General features: G+C 42.0%; 1 long non-coding RNA gene across 1 annotated transcript in view; it reads left to right on the forward strand.

The window, feature by feature from the left end:
- The first annotated feature begins 842 nt into the window (after positions 1-842).
- LOC309363783 overlaps positions 843-19,317 on the forward strand; it is a 28,739-nt gene continuing 10,264 nt past the window's right edge. Inside the window, exons 1-2 of the long non-coding RNA XR_014165588.1 lie at positions 843-1,045; positions 8,254-8,379. This is a non-coding gene — a long non-coding RNA (uncharacterized lncRNA). The remainder of the gene's footprint in view (positions 1,046-8,253; positions 8,380-19,317) is intronic.

Below are 19,317 nucleotides of genomic sequence, written 5' to 3' on the forward strand. Positions count from 1 at the left end.
TGCCTTTGTCTCGGAAAACACAATTAGCCAACAATAGCAAGTCAATAAAGATCCCCAGCATCATTGTGAAAGGTCAAATTCATATAGCTTGGTGATGTATTAGAAAACTGCAGCCATTAAAATATATATCATCTTTATGCGAAAGTTGATAACGAGGGGAGAGAATGAGACAGCCTTTCATCCATTCTCATGCTGATGAAAACTAATGAAAATGAGCAATATTACAAGCTGTCTAATCTCATTTACAGTTCATGTGGCTGACTCGGAAATAATCACCAATTTGGTAACATGGATGCATCTTAATCTCAGTCTCATGGAGAATGGGATGCAAGAGCTCAATGTTTACCCATAGGGAGGTTGATTTGGGAGATAACATGCTTGTTATTGAGGGAAAGAGGGGATTGGCACAGGTTTCAGATATTCACTCTGGAGAGGGGAGGGAGAGCCCTATGCCCAGGCAATCCTAAATGCATACTAAGAATTTGCATTTAATCTATTGGCAATAAGCAACCTTTCTCCGTGTAAACGTGAGAGAAACAGATTGATGTATTTGTGTTCAGATAGTGTAGGAGGGCTTAGTATAGGTAGCCTGGAATGATGTTTATACTGCTACTAAAAGGAAACTGGCAGTTCCACACTTTACAGAATTAGAGACATTCTTCAATGGCATGGAAAGAGGCCATAAGGATTTGGATGATAAAATGTGTATTAGATGAAGAAACTTTAAATAGAAAATTATACATATAGCATGTTTATCTCACCTGCTTTTTTCAATTGTAAGGATCCACCCTTAACGTTTCATCTATTTTAAGATCGTACCAATGAAAGCCCCCCAACTCTTCCAATACAACCTATGTCTGTTTCCATTGATCACCTATCAATGGGAAATATATAAAATGTCTCACAACCAAGAGTTCAACTGATGGACGGCATCCGAAGAAGAAGACCCAAATCCCATAAGGCTGAAGTGCAATCATCTGTATTCAGGACCTGTTAGTGTGAAATTGGGAGTATCATCCAGAAAATTTGATTCTATGGTGCTAAGGTTAGTCACAATCATTTATATATTGTTATTTCAACTGTATTCTTTGCTACTGATTTTAATATTTACTTGACTCATTTGAAAATTCTTTGGTTTTACTGTTAAGGGCGGGGACCCTGTGTCAAAGCATTTTAAATAAATAAATCAAGGCTTAACTTGCAGGCCTAATTAAAATAGTAACTCATTACTGTAACAGGCCTAATTGAAATCTAATTGGATTAGGGCTACTGCATATTCATGGATTATTCATGTAATAATAATTGATTAGACAATCAATGTGTCCCCATGGAAACATCGGGAGATTATAACTATCTCCTCCTTCGATCATATTGTGGGGTCAGGGGGAAGTTCACATCTTTCTCATGAGCCACACAACTTGTGAAAGACAAACACCTCGCCAGGCCTGACATTTCGTTTACCCAAGTATGGTAGTTGGAGTTCTTTCGAAAGAGCACTGCATGCAATGAATTGGAAAACAGGGTTTTAGGGAGAAGTGAAGTGAATGAGATAAAAATAGGAGGCGAAAGAAGAATTCAAAAGGTTAAAATAAAAAGCAGGACATGATCGGAAGGCACATAAAACCTTCACAGAGCTGAAGCTACACAGAGACTACATCTGGTCAATGTCTACATAGGAGACTGTCAGGTAACCTATTATGGAAGGCAGGATATAAAGTTACAAGAAAATGAAATAAAATAATAACATGGGATTTCAGGATGCAAAAGGAATTATCCAAGTTTCCTCAGGGAAGTGAGCCTTTTTATTGTTGTTTAATATTAAAACACAACTTCCCCCCCCAAAAAAAAACCCAGACTGAGCATCTACTTTCTTTCTCACACATATTTCTGCTACCACTAATAGAAGGTTGGCTTCATCTACAATATCAATGGTAGGCTTCTACTGACTTTGATGAGCTGGTATAATGGCACAGGGAGAGGCCAGAGGAGATCTGTGCAAAAAGGATTTGGAATGCACCCTGAAATGCACAATGCATACATTCAACTGACACTAGGGTCCTGCCACATTGTTCATACCCCCAGCAGGCTGGTGGGAGGAGTAGCCACCAGTGATTCCCTACGTAATTTGGACATCATTACATATGATTCATGTACTCTGTGCAGATGCCCACAAAATACCCGAGGGGATAAACAGAGTTGCATCTTAGCATGTGAAGGTTTCTCACTGGTGTAATGTGAACATGGACCAGCTCTGCCCTTTAGCACACTTTACATGCTCCTTGTATACCTTTTGGGATTTTCTCATGACAAATTACACAGAGACCTCTAGCTAGCTCAAATATACTAAGTTGTAGAACACGTAATGAAGATGGATTTGGGGAAACGTGTACATTTATATTGCTTCTCGGTGTTTTTAGTCAGGACTATTGGGAGTTATCATGAAATAATTATCCTGATCATCACTTCATCATCCTCTTTGAATGAAACTGTTTTTTCCCCCTAGAACTGTAGTAGAATGACTGCACAGCACTGCAAATAACCAGCTTAATTTTAAGCATATCATTTATCTAAATCTTGCTGAAAGGTTATCTTTTTATAACAGCTTCTCAAGTGAGATCCTACAGTGTCCATAGGATTAGCAGCAGCGAAGAACTGCCTGAGTGCCACTGATAAATGTACCCAGGTGGCAATATGTAAACAAACCAACAAACCAATATATCTATTTGCTTTCTGTGTTTTCAAAATGAGAAAAGAAATTGCAGCCCGAGGACTGTTAGTAGAAACTGACACCCCCACTCCACTCCACTCCACCCCACCCACAAAACCACCACAAAAAATTATCAAGAACTAGCTGTGGAACTGAAATATCAAATAGAAATTTGGAGGAGCGAAGACAGTGCAGGAAAGTGCCATGAGGCATTTGGGTATTGCCTGTTTCCTCGCTTGTTTAAAGTTTGATGAGCTACAGGTGATATTTTATTTAAAAAACTATGCATGCAACTTTATAAACCTGGAGGATTACCATGATGTAATCATTGCACTGGCCCCATTTCAGCAAGACATTAGAAACTGCAACATCTGGGAGGATGGGGAAGAGGACTTCACATCTATCTAGCACGGTAATCTTGGGGACATGGGTTCGAGTCCTACATCCTGCATTGCAGGGGGTTGGATTAGATGAGCCTTGTGGTGCCCCCCAACTCTACAATTCTATGATTCTAAGACCACACCTCCTCTGAACCTTGAATAAGGCAGTGACTCCTTGGACTAGTCTCCCAATCTTCCACAGCAGGTCTTGGGATATGGGAAAAGAGGGTTTCAGCAGGGAGGAGAGAAAGGTAAAGTCCTATTGCATATGTGAAAGTCAGTTGCATTCATGCACATTCAGCAATTGGTACAACCTCTAGCCCTAAAGGCTTTACTTAAATACACTGTATGAAATCCCCATTTTTATTATTATTCACTTGATGGTGAATCATTGACTCTGTATACACCATTTTCGATTTAACCAATTAAGCAGTGGTGCTGGTGGGAGCTCTGGTCCTTGCCTGATGGGACAACTTTGTTGGTTACCATCCTCTATCACTGACATGTTACATTCTCCTGTCTTGAGAACCTGATATTGCCCTGTTTGAAAGTATTCCAGTAGATGGATAATTTAGATATCTGAGAAACATCTGTTCCAAATACATTATCCCTTGCTGAAGGGGAAAACTAATTTGTCTCTGTCTCCTGGATCCTTTACAGTCCAGAAACCCCGTGCCTGAAGCAAAATGTGTTCAAATACCATACATTGCATTATATTTTTAAAGGAAGTTAGTCAAAAGTGCAGCTCTTTAAGAGCCAACAAGAAGGCAGAGCATTCCTGTCCAACTATCTCTAATCTAATCAGTGTCCTGGTTTTCATTTTTCGCTCATGCTCATAAACACCACGGATACAATCCTTCATTTTAATAATAATCTTATGCTATCCATAGATCTGTATGGATCTATGGGAAGAGGAATAGTATTAAGATTGATACTTGTGTTTTTTCAAGTTATGGAATGAGTCCCAGAATGACTCGTGAAACTGGATCTATGAAAACAACTTTGTGGAATGATATAGATAGGTGCTTACATGATCTTCGGAGTTGCATCTTTCAAGGTTGAAGTCTTTGTGTATGGAAAAGGAGCCCCCTTGTTTATGGTAGAGGTAAGGGTGGGAAAATCCGTTGCACCATTGATGTAAGCATTTCTCCACATGCCCCACACTGACTATCACATATGATATTAAGTGTGGGGCAGATGAACCTGGTGTGGGAGAAATGGTCTCACAAGCCAACTTGGATCCTGTGTATGTAGATGGAAACCAGAATAAAATTCTATGTTCAGAAGCTTATAAAATCTAGCCCAGTACGTTTCTGAGCACAATTCAAAGTGTTGGTGCTGACCTTTAAAGCCCTAAATGGCCTCGGTCCAGTATACCTGAAGGAGCGTCTCCACCCCCATTGTTCAGCCCGGACACTGAGATCCAGTGCCGAGGGTCTTTTGGTGGTTCCCTCATTGCGAGAAGTGAGGTTACAGGGAACCAGATAGAGGACCTTCTCGGTAGTGGTGCCCAACCTGTGGAACACCCTCCCTTCAGATGCGAAGGAAATAAGCAGCTATCTTATCTTTAAAAGATATCTGAAGGCAGCCCTGTTTAGGGAAGTTTTAAATATTTAATGCTGTATTGTTTTTAACACTCAATTGGAAACCACCCAGAGTGGCTGGGGAAACTCAGCCAGATGGGCGGGGTATAAATAATAAATTATTATTATTATTATTATTATTATTATTATTATTATTATTATTATTATAGCCATTGATGAAAAAGGTGATAGAAAGTCCGAGGGTGACAATCAACTAAGTTTGTAGGCCCACTGAAATGACTGAACATGGCTAATTTCAATAGGTCTTCTCTGAGTAAAACTTAGTTGAATCTCACCCCAAGAACACATGCTACTGAGCCAATGGAACCAAAAGGCAAACCCCCAGGTGTCCTATTGAAGTTGATGCAGGAGATCAGAACTTGTCTAAGGGCTCATCTACACTTACCTTCCACATTTCTAGCCATAGATCCAGGGGCGAAGGAAAGCTCTCTGGCACCTGGGGCAGGGTGACGAGAGCCCACAGGGCTAGGGCAAACCGCCTGGCGGCACACACGTGTGCGCCGCTGCATACAGCGGTGTCACACATGCACCGTACAGGTGGCAGTGGGATCCTCCACTCACGGTGGCGTGGTCCTCTGCTCGTGGCTGCAGCAGGGCAGGGCAAACCACCCAGTGGCAGATGTGCAGCACTGCTACATACTGTGCATGTGCGGCATTGCTACATACGGCGCATGTGCGGTGCCACTACGTATGGTGGCGGCGCACATGCACCGTATGGAGAGCGGAAGGACCCTCCACTCGTGGCTGTGGTGGTGTGATGGCAGCGGCTTACGCTGCCGTGCCCGGGGGTGGTGGGGCACACCCCCCCACAGGGTGCCTTCTTGTCACTCCCCTGAGAGATAGCACACAGGGTGTACCGCTCCCTCCCCCTTCCTATGCCACTGCATAGATCTGGGCCTCCGAGGTCCAGGTCTGAGCGCACACTTTATTTATTTATTTAGCCCTGCTGCTTTCCCCATGAAAACCCACTCTTTGCCACTGAATAAGAGCAAATGGCAATCCAAGGAAAACCCAAATTGCTCCAAGTCAGCGGTAAAGATCGGGCTTCCCACAGATTGCCATTTGCTCTGAATCAGCAGTAAAGAGCAGGCTTTTGCAGAGAAAGTGGTGGGGTGGGGGGTGGGTAAGTAAGTGGTCAGACATGGACAGAGAAAGTGTGGACCTATGTCTAGAATGTGCAGGGCAAAAGATAAGTGTGGATAAGCCCTAAAATCAATGATGCATTTGCCCAATTGTGCTCATGCAAATTGTACTTTAGCACTAGTCACATTCCAAATATTGAACAGAAGAAGCCCAATCAGGTTTTGCTTTGAGATTTTCACCTCATGTCTTTGAATAACAATCTAAGCTCTTGCTAGACCATAATGAGAGTCTAGCTACAGGGACTTTATCTTTGTTTTTAAGGAAGATGATAAATACAAACAACATTTGAGTTAAACCTTCCCCAGCTATTTAATAACTTTAAGCAAAGATGGATAGAGATTCCTTTATCACACAAGGGAAGGATGAACTGATTTAAATGAGTATTCTCCATGGGATACTGTTACTATTTTAAGTTCTTCCAGCTGCGTTCCTCATATGGTGGATTTTAACAAGTGGAATTTATTTACAAATGAATTTGTGCAGAGCTAAATGGAACTGAAATGTTTTTCCTAAGAGAATGGTTTCCTTTTTACATTTCAAATATCCATCTTCTTAATATGAAGTAGAGTTCAGCTGAAATGAGAGTTGCAAGATGAAATTGCAAGCAAATTTTCCTATTTCATATCTGTTAGCAAAAGCTGTGATTTCTGTTCTCTCATTGTGTTTTGTTTCCCAGTATTCCCATTGTGGATGTGGTTGGATTTAGGGCTCTTTTTATGGGGTAGTGTGCAAATTCAAATGAAATTCATAAACAGCTCCAAATCAGTCTTTATCTATGGTTTCAACAGTACAACATACAATATGGTGAAATGTATCTGCTGAAAAACCTGCTAGACCAGAAGTTAATCTTCTCTACTTCTTGGTCATTAACCTCTTCGTGGCATCAACACATTAAGCTGAACGGGGATGAGTGAAACTGTCAAGTTCAATTTCTTTCTATTTCTTGTTTTTCTAATCTTAAATTCAGCTCTCCACATTTCCACACCAGTCAGTGTGCATTTAAAGAAAATGAAAAAAGAAGGCTGCATGAAAATTCATCAGCATTTTAGTACAGATTTCACCCACTATATGAAATTTTGTATGCAATTTTGCCTAATATACATATTTTTGCAACCAGTAATTTTGTGCACCAGTTTTGTAATCTACCCTGGTATATGCAATCTGGGACAGATTACTTGGCTGGAGAACTGCATTGTGAGATCTGAGAAATTCTGAAGGTCTGGTTTCTTTTGGTTTGTGTATTGTTTTGCAAAGTTCAGATTAGGTAGGTTTGCATTTAAATGTGGTCTGAATTGAATTTTTCCCTCCATCTCTAAAGCCATAGCAATCTGCTTATATGACTCGATAATAAAAATTAAGGGGCGAGGTGCTCAAACACTTATAGAACATACTGCCAGTACCTTGAACATAACTCATCCGAATCCCTAGGCTGTGCATGCTTGCTGAGTTCATGCTGTACATGATTAGTTGGGCATTATTCAAAGCTAAGTTCTGAAACAGGATTCAGGATAGAGCTCAATAGATGTCAATATAGATCAGGGGTTGCCAGCCTGGTGTCTTGAGATGTTGATAGGCTACAACTCCCATCATCCTGGACCATTGACCATGCTAGCTGGGACTGATGAGAGTTGGAGTCTAACAGTATATGCAGCGCACTATGTTTAATGTAAAGCATTAAAAGAATGACTTCTCGCTTTAAAATAAATAGCAATTCCTGGAGGAAATGGATGCATTACCATTCTACAGACTGCCAATTGAATTATGCTGTTCAGCTCATGTTATATAATGATACTTGACATTCTCAATTTCAAGAGGAAAAGGGGAGCCGAACAACAATTATCTAGAATATGGTGCTTGGGAGGTATGTTTGCAGATGCCGATCTGGTTTATAGCAAGCCTAGATTGATGTGTATGTTGCAAAAGGAGGTACCTTTTGTGTAAAAAAAATAAGCAGAATGTAAAATGCTGTGTTTGCTGTTTTGTTTCCTAGTGTTGTAGGAAATCATCTACACACACACACACACACACACACACACACACAAATGCTCTGGTTGCTACCGCACTGCCACCCTTTTATTGATGCCTCACCATATCTCTTTGCAATATCTTTATAACCGAACTCCCAGATTTAAGAACGCTGCATGAGGTTCAAATGCCTTCTAACAAAGTTATTTTGGCACACACACCAAGCTGCATCTTTTCAGTGCTTGCTTTGTAAAGTTCCAGCATAGAGGCAGGGTCTTAAGAGGCCTACGCTTCCTGATGTGAAGTCATTATTCCCCTCTGAAGCTGTTATAGTCACTGTCATGCAATAAATCTGCCCTGCAGTTTTATAATTTGTGCTGGAGCTGGCATCTGTGACACAGCATTGGAGGGATAATAGGAAAGATTTTTATCTTCTGCTTCCTGGTCCTTGCAGAATGTCAACGACGCAGCAGAAGAGAGCCATGCTGGAAAGTGTCACTGTTAGGTGAGAAACAACCAGGAAAGGGAGCGGGGGGCGAGGAAGCATCTTCAAGAATCCAATTGCAGCAGACTCTTGAAAGTAAGTCAAGGACAGACACGTGAAATCTCTGCAAGTACAATACCCACAGTGCATCGTACCGCAGGCTGATCTATTCTTGTTTTCAAGGGCTGCCCTAAATGTTCACCTATAATTTTTTTTCTGGAGTAAACATTCTGCTTTAAAAGAGTATGAAGTGGAGTCAAGTAGGTGGGGAATCCCATTTCTCTTCGCAGCCTTTGTTTCCCTGAGCTGCTGTTCTTCAGCACCACTTCCCCTCTCAGGTCTCCCCCACGTAGGAACATATGCTGCCTTACATTGGTACTTCTAGCTTAGTCTTGTCTACAATGACTGGCAGTGGCCCTCTGGGGTTTGATTGGACCTGGACTTTCTGCCTGCAAAGTAGATGGTTACCTGTGGACTACAGCCTTTGCCTTCAAGTGATTTCACAGCCACATAGAGAGCAGTAGTCCTGGGTCAATGTTACAAAGGCCCTGATCAATGTGGCCAATCTATCCCTGCCCAGGAATGGCCAATACTGGTGTACCAGTCAAGGCCAGAAAAAAGCACTCTGGGCCACTGAGGATACCTGTGGCTCTAGTGCCAGTGATGGATCTAAGAGTACTCCCAAGGTATATATACCTCCTTCTTCAGGGAGTATGTAATCCAGTCAAGAACCAAGGGGCAATCTGTGATGTCAATCTGCAATTTATTTTATTTTATTTTTTGCTGGGGGAGGTAATTCTTCTCCATCTGTAATGAATTTGCAAGTGCTTTGCTAAGAGAGGAAGATATGACAGTATCAAATTGCACATCCCGTACAATCATACATATTATTCTTGAAACTGAACCCAGTATCTTACCCAGTTGTTTATGATCCTGCCCTTTCCAGTTCCAAAACAGCATTCTCTCTCTCTCTCTCACTGGAGAGCCAGTGTGGTGTAGTGGTTAAGAGCGGTAGTCTTGTAATCTGGGGAACCGGGTTCGCGTCTCCGCTCCTCCACATGCAGCTGCTGGGTGACCTTGGGCCAGTCACACTTCTTTGAAGTCTCTCAGCCCCACTCACCCCACAGAGTGTTTGTTGTGGGGGAGGAAGGGAAAGGAGATTGTTAGCCGCTTTGAGACTCCTGAAGGGGAGTGAAAGGTGGGATATCAAATCCAAACACACACTCTCTCTCTCTCTCTCTCTCTCTCTCTCTCTCTCTCTCTCTCTCTCTGAAACCTGTTTTAGATTGGCAAAGTGCTTGCAAACTGAATAGAAAGCCAGGGGAGCCAGCAGAGTGACAGTTTGCCCACCTGATTAAAATGTTCATCAGCTTTGCTGACCCTTTTGGCTCAGCCTTATTGCTTTTTTTGGGGGGGGGGTTAGAAGCATTGACATGAGGAGGAAGTCATTGTGGCTGGTATTTAATAGGGACTGTCTGGTGATGGAAGGGAATCAGTCGAAGAGATAAGGGGCCAGTTTTCAGCAATCCACTTTCCACCAGTCATGGCCTTCACCCCTCCAATCTGCTCCAATGGTTTGTGTGACCCAGTTAGGGAGAGTGCAGGGCACTGCAGGGTAGCTCCCTGGAAATCTCTCCCTCCCCATTCTTCTGATGGATTCCAGTAGACAGTCATCACTGGATGTCACTATAGTTTGCCCTTATCTGCACTATACATTGGGAGCACTATGGTAGCACTTTAAACCGTCACAGCTTCCTCTAGGAATCCTGGGAACTGTAGTTTGTTGAGGATAGAGAGAGTTGTGAGGAGATCCCCTGTTCCCTCCACAGAGCTACAATTTCTACAGCTCCCTGTGAAGAGGCATTTGTTCCTCTGGATCCTACCCTTTAGGTGCACTTGTGATGGTGTCTACTAGTTGTAGAAAGATAAGCGAAAGTAAAACACTTTGTATACTGAAAAGGAACATGACATTATGAGGCCCTTTAAGGTCCTATATTATGCTGCACCTTTTGCCTTCAATTTGTTTATGCATGGTGTTTTTTTTGGGGGGTGGGCGTGTTTTAAATATACTTTTGGCCTATATTTGACATCATCAAGCCCTAAAATAGTACAACAAATTCTCAATTGCTCTGTTTCCATAGCTCCATCCAAGGAAACTTCCTCAGTGTTTCTCATGCACTAAATAATATTAAGGTTTAAGGTAAAAGCTATCCAAGGAGTGAGGCTCTTCTCAGCCTTGCTGTCATTTCCACTCTAAAATGCTGCCACTTATTTACAGAGCACTTGATGAGAAAAAGACTGGAATGGAGGTTACACTAATAATGAAGACATTAAGTGGGGGGGGGGAACCATGGTTGTGTCATTCCCATTTCGGGAAACAGCTCTTCGTTTTCATGCTGATGTATGAAAGTGCTTATTTCTTGGAATTCGTGGTTCTTTCATTTGAATGGACCAATTAAATGAAGGTTTCAGTAACATTTTCTTAATAGAAAAAGCCAGTTCCACTGTGTAAACTTTGAGCTGTTTAACAGCAAAGCAAAGCAAAAGCTGAAACTACTGATTAACCATAGAGTTTCCTTTTTGAGTGGGGTGGGGGGGATGGGCAACTAACATTTCATCCAGGTGAGATAAAGCAATAAATTAAAACAACAAAACGAAGCACTGAAAAGAGTTAAGAAGTAAAATGGAAGAGAGGATAAAAACAAGTGCTAAGGGTTGGTTATAGAGCAGAAACTTGCCTTAGAGTTGGCCTTAGAGCTCAAAACCCTGCTTCAAGCACTCGGCAGCCATCTTGTCCCTCCTCATCATCCAGGTGTCAGAGTCCTTTGTTTGTTTGTTTGTTTGTTTATTATTATTATTATTAAAAAAACTTTCACTATGTTTTTTAACAACATTCATCCAGTAATTCCACGCATATTGACATTAACAACATTACACTTATATTTCTAAGCGATAAGAAAAATAACAAAGAAAACATCAACGAATGCATGCACAGTAGATCAACCAATTGTTTCTTTTTTTTTTCTTTTTCACATAAAAACCAGACCACTAATCTAAGTGGCCAATGGGGACAACCTTCTTTCCTCCCAAATACATTTCCCTGGGCTACGTGTAGCTAGAGATAGGCAAATCCAACAGTCTCCGTTTTCTCATTTTTCTACTCTTCCGTTAAGTTATCCACATTTCCACAGCAAGGTGTGATTCCTTTTTTTAAAAAAAGAAGTCCTTGTCAATATTCATCAGTATTTTAATGTGAATTTATCCTAATTATATACATTTTTGCAAAGCAGTTTTTCCTAATTCTGGCCTTGCGCAGGTCACTGCTGAAATTTGAAAGACCAAAGTCCACCCTTGTAAGAACTGTTGGAAAAGGAAGGCAGAAGAACTTGATGGACATTTTTCCATAGTTCAGCAAGGCCCAAAGTGTGAGGAGTTTGAATATAAGGCCTCTTTGTCTTTAATTGCTTGAGGGGAGTGCCACAGCTCAGTGGCAGAGTATCTCTGACACATCGAAAGCCCCAGATTCAATCCCTTGCATCTCCACGGAGGACTGGGAACGTCTCCTTTCTGAAACCCTGGAGAATTACTGCTAGTCAGTGTAAAATGTAAAAAAAAAAGGTGAAAGATTCCTGGACAGTTAAGTCCAGTCAAAGGTGAGTACGGGACCGCCTCTCCTGGTATGCCCCGCGGAGGACCTTAAGGTCCACAAATAACAACACCTTGGAGGTCCCAAGTCGCAAGGTGGTTAGATTGGTCTCAACTAGGGCCAGGGCCTTTTCAGTACTAGCCCTAACTTGGTGGAACGCTCTGTCACAAGAGACTAAGGCCCGGCAGGACTTGACATCTTTCCGCAGGGCCTGCAAGACAGAGCTGTTCCACCTGGCCTTTGGTTTGGACTCAGTCTGACCCTTCTGTTTCCCTCCCCTTATAGTTTTGATCTATGGGCTACTATTAAAATGAGGCTGCATTTTAAATTATAGTTTAACCTGTATTTTAAATTGGGTTTTTAAAATTTTTAATTGTATTTAAATGTAATTTTACTGGTGTTAGCCGCCCTGAGCCCAGCTCTGGCAGGGGAGGGCGGGGTATAAATAAAAAGAAATATTTATTTATATTATTATTATCTCGCTTCAGGACGAGGGAGCCGGCGTTTGTCCACAGACAGCTTTCCAGGTCATGTGGCCAGCATGACTAAACTGCTTCTGGCATGCCGTGACAGAAGCCAGAGCACACGGAAACACTGTTTACCTTCCCGCCACAGGGGTACCTATTTATCTTCTTGCACTGGTGTGCTTTTGAACTGCTAGGTTGGCAGGAGTGGGGACAGAGCAACAGGAGCTCACCCCATTGCAGGGATTCAAACTGCCACCTTCCAATCAGAAAGCGCAAGAGGCTCAGTGGTTTAGAACACAGCACCACCTGCGTCCCTTTGACTAGTCAGTGTAAACAGTATTGAGCTAGATGCATTCCTAAGTTAAATGCTTCAAAGAGGGCCGCTTTTATTCTGAAAGCATTACCAGTTCTTTTTTGTTTTTCTGTCATTTCCACGGAGACAGCATTACAATAGCTTTCCACTTCTTTGAAAAGAATTATTCTGCCCCCTACCCCCCAATATACTTTTAAAAATATGCTTGCTTCAGAAACACATTCTCCTTTTTTTGTTAATTAAATGTAAGGGAAACGAGTTTGTTTCTCCAGAGGCTTTTCAAGCCAGCTGTTTGCCACTCACACTTAACTTTCTTACTTTGTCGAGAGTTGCCACTCTTAATTGCTGAAGACAGAGTTAGAGAACATCTAGCATCTATCTTGAGACCCTGATCTTCTGTTCTGCTGAGAAATTGCATGCATTGGGCCAGATGGAGAAGAGGGCCCTCGTGGTCCTTCTAAAAACTGGGCGACAACACATGTACACACATACATACAGCCACCTCAAAGAGAAAATCTTCCTGATAATTAAGTGTTGTTAACAGCCAAGTTGTGAAAGGTTTTCAGCGCCAAATATGTCAGTAGAGATTATTTGGAAATAAAAATGTCACACCTGTACTTTTGACATGTTCAAGAGGACATACGGTCAAATATAGACCTGTTAAGTCATTTTAGGCAGGAGTTAGCTAATTAACTCTGGTTTTAAATTATTAGTTGTGTACAAATTATATTTCACTTTGTGCTGGGAGGTTGCATAAACTTACACGCAACAGCAGATGATGTCTGACAGCTTGAAAGTCTGGTCCCCTCAACTTCTGCTATGTATCAATAGGTCTAGTCAGCTAAAAGGCCTTGATGAGGCAGCAACTGTCACACAAACATTCCAGTTGTCATTGCAGATGGCTCTGGGAAGGACCCATGGCATCCTGGGAGGAAAGGTGTATCATCACTTTGGGTCCATTCCTGGGCCCTTTACAGCCACAATTTGTAAGGTCTCAGTGTGCCAGTACTGCAAGCAGCAATAGTTTCTAACAACTTGGATTGGCTGTGGAGAAAATAAATACTAAGCTTTAAAGATCGACCTTGGACCCCTCATGACAATTGTGTGGTGGGTTTTTGCTTCTGCTTAAAATAAGCAAACAAAAACTTTACAAATGGAATGGAAACTGGGAGGAACATGGGGCCTGCACATTCTCCAACTCACCGACCCAATCTCTTTCTCTAAGTCCTGTTTTGGGAAGGGGAAGAGGTGTGTTCATATTTTAATGCAAAATTACCTAATCCACATTTCCTGAAGCAATGTGCGCACGGAGATATCCTACAAGGTTTCTAGTTCTCTGAATTTTGTGGTGCAATTCTCCAACAAACAAAGAAAGAAGGGAAAAGAAAGGGTTTAAAAATGTGTACATTGGGGAAAGTGTGCACAAAGTGGGTTTGCAGAGACATTTGTGCTGATGGAACAAATCAGAAGAGCAGACTGTTGAATTCCTCCTTCTGTGCTCTCTCCACTTGGATCTGGGATTTAGGGCCTGAGGCACACTGTGGCGTAGGTAAAAAGAGCATGGATCCCCAGGAAAGAATTGTTAGAATTCCTGATCTATGATTGCAGTCATGGGATTTTTGTCTTTCACATGACGGTGTGTGTTTTGACTCCATAGAGTGGGAAGTGACGGAGACAGGATGTTTGTGTTACTGTGTTCCATGAAGTGGGACTATTGTCCTTTGTTCTTTCTCTCTTTGCTGTCTGATGCTAGAGAGAGACGGAGCCATTTGCAGTGCTCCGTGTTTGTTAATATGTAAATAAAGTAGATTAGCCAATATGCTGAGTTGCTGAGGTCTGTTACGCAACTGTGCAAACTTTGCGGATCCCTAAGTGTGCCAGTGTCGGTTGGCGTCAGTCACTGTGATGTTTGGGCTGAAGAAAGCTTATGAAGCTCCTGGACGATCAACCAGGAGGGAGGGAACATGCCAGTCGGGCATGTGGCTCTGCCAGGGTCCTACTCGAGTGCAGGCTGAACTCCTGACAAGATCACACCCCAGCAAGGGTTCAATTATGCCAAGGGTAATGGAGGGAGGACACTCCATGTTGTAGGAAGCCTAGCAAAGTCCCCTTCAAACTCAGGGGTACTTAATAAGCACATTTTGGGTTGTGCTGTTAGATTTATTGGGTGGCCTTCCCACCATTTATCCTCTGTAAAAAGGGAATAGTAGTGGCTTACCTCACAGCCTGATTGTGAAGATGAATTGGAGAAGGAACAGGATATGTTGCCCATTTAAATATGCCATAAAGAATTTTACAAAAGTAACAGGCTTGCAGGTGGTGTTGCAACTTCTCCCTCTCTTCACTTTAAATTCCCCTCAGATGGGTGAAGGGGGCAGATTCCTCTGTTTAAGGTCACTCACGATTACCAGCAAGGCTTAAAAAAACCTGTGCTTTAATCAATTAATCACACAACTAATTGACTAAAGCATCCTGCTCTAATTTATAAATGGGCATACAGAACTCATACCAGGACCTAACCTTGAAATGATCTCTGTGTTTCACCAATAAAGTGGATTTGGGGGGAAAAAAATCAATTCAGCAGCATTTCTCAAGGATTACCTAAAATCTATATATGTGGCCAATACAAAATGAGGAGAAACTCTTATTCTGGTCCCCTCTCAGTTGGTACAGCCTAATACAGGGAAGGGGGCAGGGGACAAACAAACCAAGGACCACATTCCCTCAAGAAGAATTTTCTGCGGACCATGTGGCAGATGTGGGTAGGGCCAGTGACAAAAATGGGAGGAGCGATGCTGCATTCCAGGAACACGGGCTTTTGCACATATACATGTGCTTGCCTTTCCATCTTTGATCTAGGCAAGAGGTATCATCACAGTCTAAGCATGCATTCCAGTCAAGCAAAAGCACTCAAGGAAAGCAGATAACAGGGGCCATGAAGGGTATGGCCTGAGGAATGTTACCCAAGGAAGGGTTAGGGCATCCACCCTGGCCTAACCAATGAACACACTTTAAAAACTTTTTTTTTAAAGTGCTCTATTACCTACTTTATTGAATTGCCTTTCTAAATAAGAAAAGCCAGTTCAAAAAAGGAGATGTTCCAATCCATTGCATCTTTCTCTTCCTTTCATGAGAGTCCTGTTCCAAGTGCTGGCAAGTCCTGCCACTGACCACATCCTCACAATTGCAGGTCTGCCATGCAGTCAGGGACAGACTGTATCAGGCCCGGACAACCATGCCAAATTATCTTCAAATAAATACTTCTAAAAGATTTTGCAGACCACCTACTGAAACTGCGGGCTTGTTTTAAGAAGCGTAACAGCCTCTGCCTAATCTGTTCCTTCAGAAGTAAGACCTATCGATTTCAGAGGATTTGATTCCATGCAAATATACTTGGGCCTGAAGCCAACTAACCATTTGTAAATAAAATTAACAAGGCGGTCCATCTAAACGGCATGTTTGTTTTGAAGGCAGTATAAAGTTTCACTTCATGTACTTAAAGTAATTCTGGATAACTTTTGCTCTATCTTTATAATTGGGAGAGAGTAAGAGGGATCACAACAGGCCCCATCCCACACCTGAACACAACAGGCTTCCTCCAATGGCAAAACTATGAGTATAGCATCCTCTACAGTTCTCAATATCCATATATGGGGGGATTCACATATAGGGAAGGGTGCTCCTTCTAGTATTTGGGTCCCAAGCCATTTAGGGTTTTATATTTTAGCAGCAGTAGTGAACAGGAGCCTAATTGTACTGAACAGGAGACCAAAGTGGATTCGGAAGAATCTGTCATGGGCCAGGAGTCAGCTTTGTCTGCTGAACAGCAGCCTAAAGGGGGAGAAGGTGGAATGACTCCACTTGCAGCTGAGCAGCTTGACTTCGTATGTGAAATATACTCAGAGCTGAGTGTGAATTTCATGCTCTTTATTGAGCTCATAGTAGCAATGAATGAAACTTTCCCCAAAACGTCTAGCTATATATACATTATTTACATAATGGGCCCTGTGTGATTGGCTAATTCCGGGCTGCTCCTGTAGGCCAATGAGGTTGTGGATTTACTCCCTCTAGAAGCCTGATTGGCTGCTCCTGCAGGCCAATCAGGTTGCTGATTCACTTCATCCAGGAGCCTGATTGGCTGCTCCTGAAGGCCAATCAGGTCACTGATTCACTTCCACCTGGAGATGGATTGGGTGGCTCCTACGGACCAATCAGACTGCTGCATTCTGGATCCTATTGTTCTAGCATTCAGCTCAGTAAATAACAGAATGTGGATGATGTCCTTAGTCTCTGTTTGCTTGGCATTGGGACTTGGACAGGGCTACAACAGAACCAGTACTATGTGACTCCATCATGCTATACTACTCAGAACTGGTAGTGTTCTACACAAGCTGGAGCTTCCAAATCATCTGGAAGGGAGGACCCATGTAGGACAATGTAACAGTAATCTAAAATTCCTTTATACTACAGCATAAAGGAATGTGGCTAGGCTAGCATGGTTCAGGAAAGGCTACAGCTGGTGAACAAGACTGAGCTGGAAACACACTCCCCTGCCCTATGAAGCCCACCTGAGCCTCCACTGACAAAGTTGGATCAAGAAGGTATCTTCTGCTTGGAGGTATGAGTACCTCAGTTTCACATTATGACTTGGTGCTATGCAGTGGATCTGGTACAGTCCTGGTGCAGCTGCTGTGGTCATGATGTAATTTTGTTTGTGTGTTTCTGCAACTGCAGGGAGTTTGGTGATGAAAGGAATTGGCAATACCCATGTTCACAAGCCTTCATCTCTGCATGAACAAATATGGTCATGTACAAAGGACCTTTATTATTATTATTATTATTATTATTATTATTATTATTATTATTATTACCATAGTCATTATTCAGCACCCCTCACCCCAAATCTGCTCCTGCACATGCATCTTGTAAACCTTAACTTGGGGAAATGACCAGAAGTTTTACTTCTATTGTCTAGTTTTTTGCTATGCAAATCGTTGTCAACATTTTCTCAGTGAATCAATATACTCAGCAATTTCTTTCCCTCTCTCCAGGTCACTTGATGATTAAGTATGTGCCAATGTAAGTCACCAGCTGAAGTTCCAGGTCATTTATTGTATTTAATATTATAGGGAAAATCCATTTAGATGAGGAAATTTGGTAATTAGCTCCAAGGTGAGCTATGTTTAATCTACCCAGATGAAACTAACTCAGGTTAAAATCAGTACATTTGTTGCAGTAATTTTGTTATTGGATTCATCTTCTTTGTATGTGATTTAATACTTTGTGCTTGAGGAGCTAATTTTTTTTTAATCCATCTGTGAAATTCACAGCTTCGAGATACATTTTGGAAAGTGTTCCATGTGCCCCTGATCTCTGGTTCCAATCCTTCTGTAATTTGCATAAATTACACGTTTATGTGTATGCCCACATTTTTTTCCACCAGTCACCTACTTGATCTGCAACTGGAGGCCAGAGGCTACAGCTGAAACAGATGCTTGCAAATGCTCTCAGTTTGGTGGGTTTTCCAATGTTGCCATTCAGAAAACCAAATGAGAAATTCCAAAATAAAAATAACATTTTGGATATGAATCATTTAAACTTTCAAAAACATAATTCCTAAATGTATTGCAGTGGTAGCCAACATGCTGCCCTCAAGCCGTTGATGGACTACAAATCCCATCACCCCTGGGTATTGGCTAATTTACCAGAGGATGATGGGAGTCATAATCCAATGACATCTGGGGGGCACCACTTGGCTACCCCTGTTGTATGTCATTATTGGTACATGCACACCCTTGCAGTGTTGTCTGTGAATCGTAGTAGAGGGGGTAAGCAGGGAGGCCCATATGTTGGCTAGATAACCACACATTGTTTCTTTTCCTGCGGTGAACATCATGAGTCACAATATCTTGTCCTGGGATTGGCGGCCAGAATAGTCTTCATATTTACAACAATAGCAGGCCACCTGGAGGAGGAGTTGGCAGCAGCATTTATGGCATGGTGTGTGTGTGGAAAGGGCAACAGTGGAGAAATCATACCATAGGAAGAATAGATTTATGAAAAAGCTAACCATGGTAGTCAATCAATTGTGCAGGCAAATCAAAGCCAAGTCAAATGAAGGATCCAATGGTAGAACCTCTTGCATGTCATCACTAATCCTGGTTCATTAATCCTGTGGACTGTAATCATACAGAACAGTCTACTGTAAGTGAACAATGGCTACAAAGACTGAGATTTGAAATTATTATTTATTATTTAAATTTGTATACTGCCCTATACCCGCAGGTCTCAGGGTATCCACAGGATAAAATCACAATATATAAACACAGCATACATTTGCCATTGAAACATCATATAATTATTCCCACGTGGTTGATTGACAAATGCCAAATTTTTAAAATTGATTGATTTGGTTAAATTTTTAAAAATTTGCTTGCTAATATGGCAAGGGAGATCCTTTTTCTCTTCCTCTGCCCTATGAAATGATTGAAGATTCTTGTTTTCCCAACAGTTGGAAGTTACAAGGCTTGCTCCCACCACACACACACACCAAAGGTCACATTTACATGATGCATATCCTGCCCTTGGGCAAATGAAAGGAGGCACAG

Source organism: Podarcis melisellensis, assembly GCF_964234715.1.
Source record: "Podarcis melisellensis genome assembly, chromosome: 1".
Taxonomy (NCBI): domain Eukaryota; kingdom Metazoa; phylum Chordata; class Lepidosauria; order Squamata; family Lacertidae; genus Podarcis; species Podarcis melisellensis.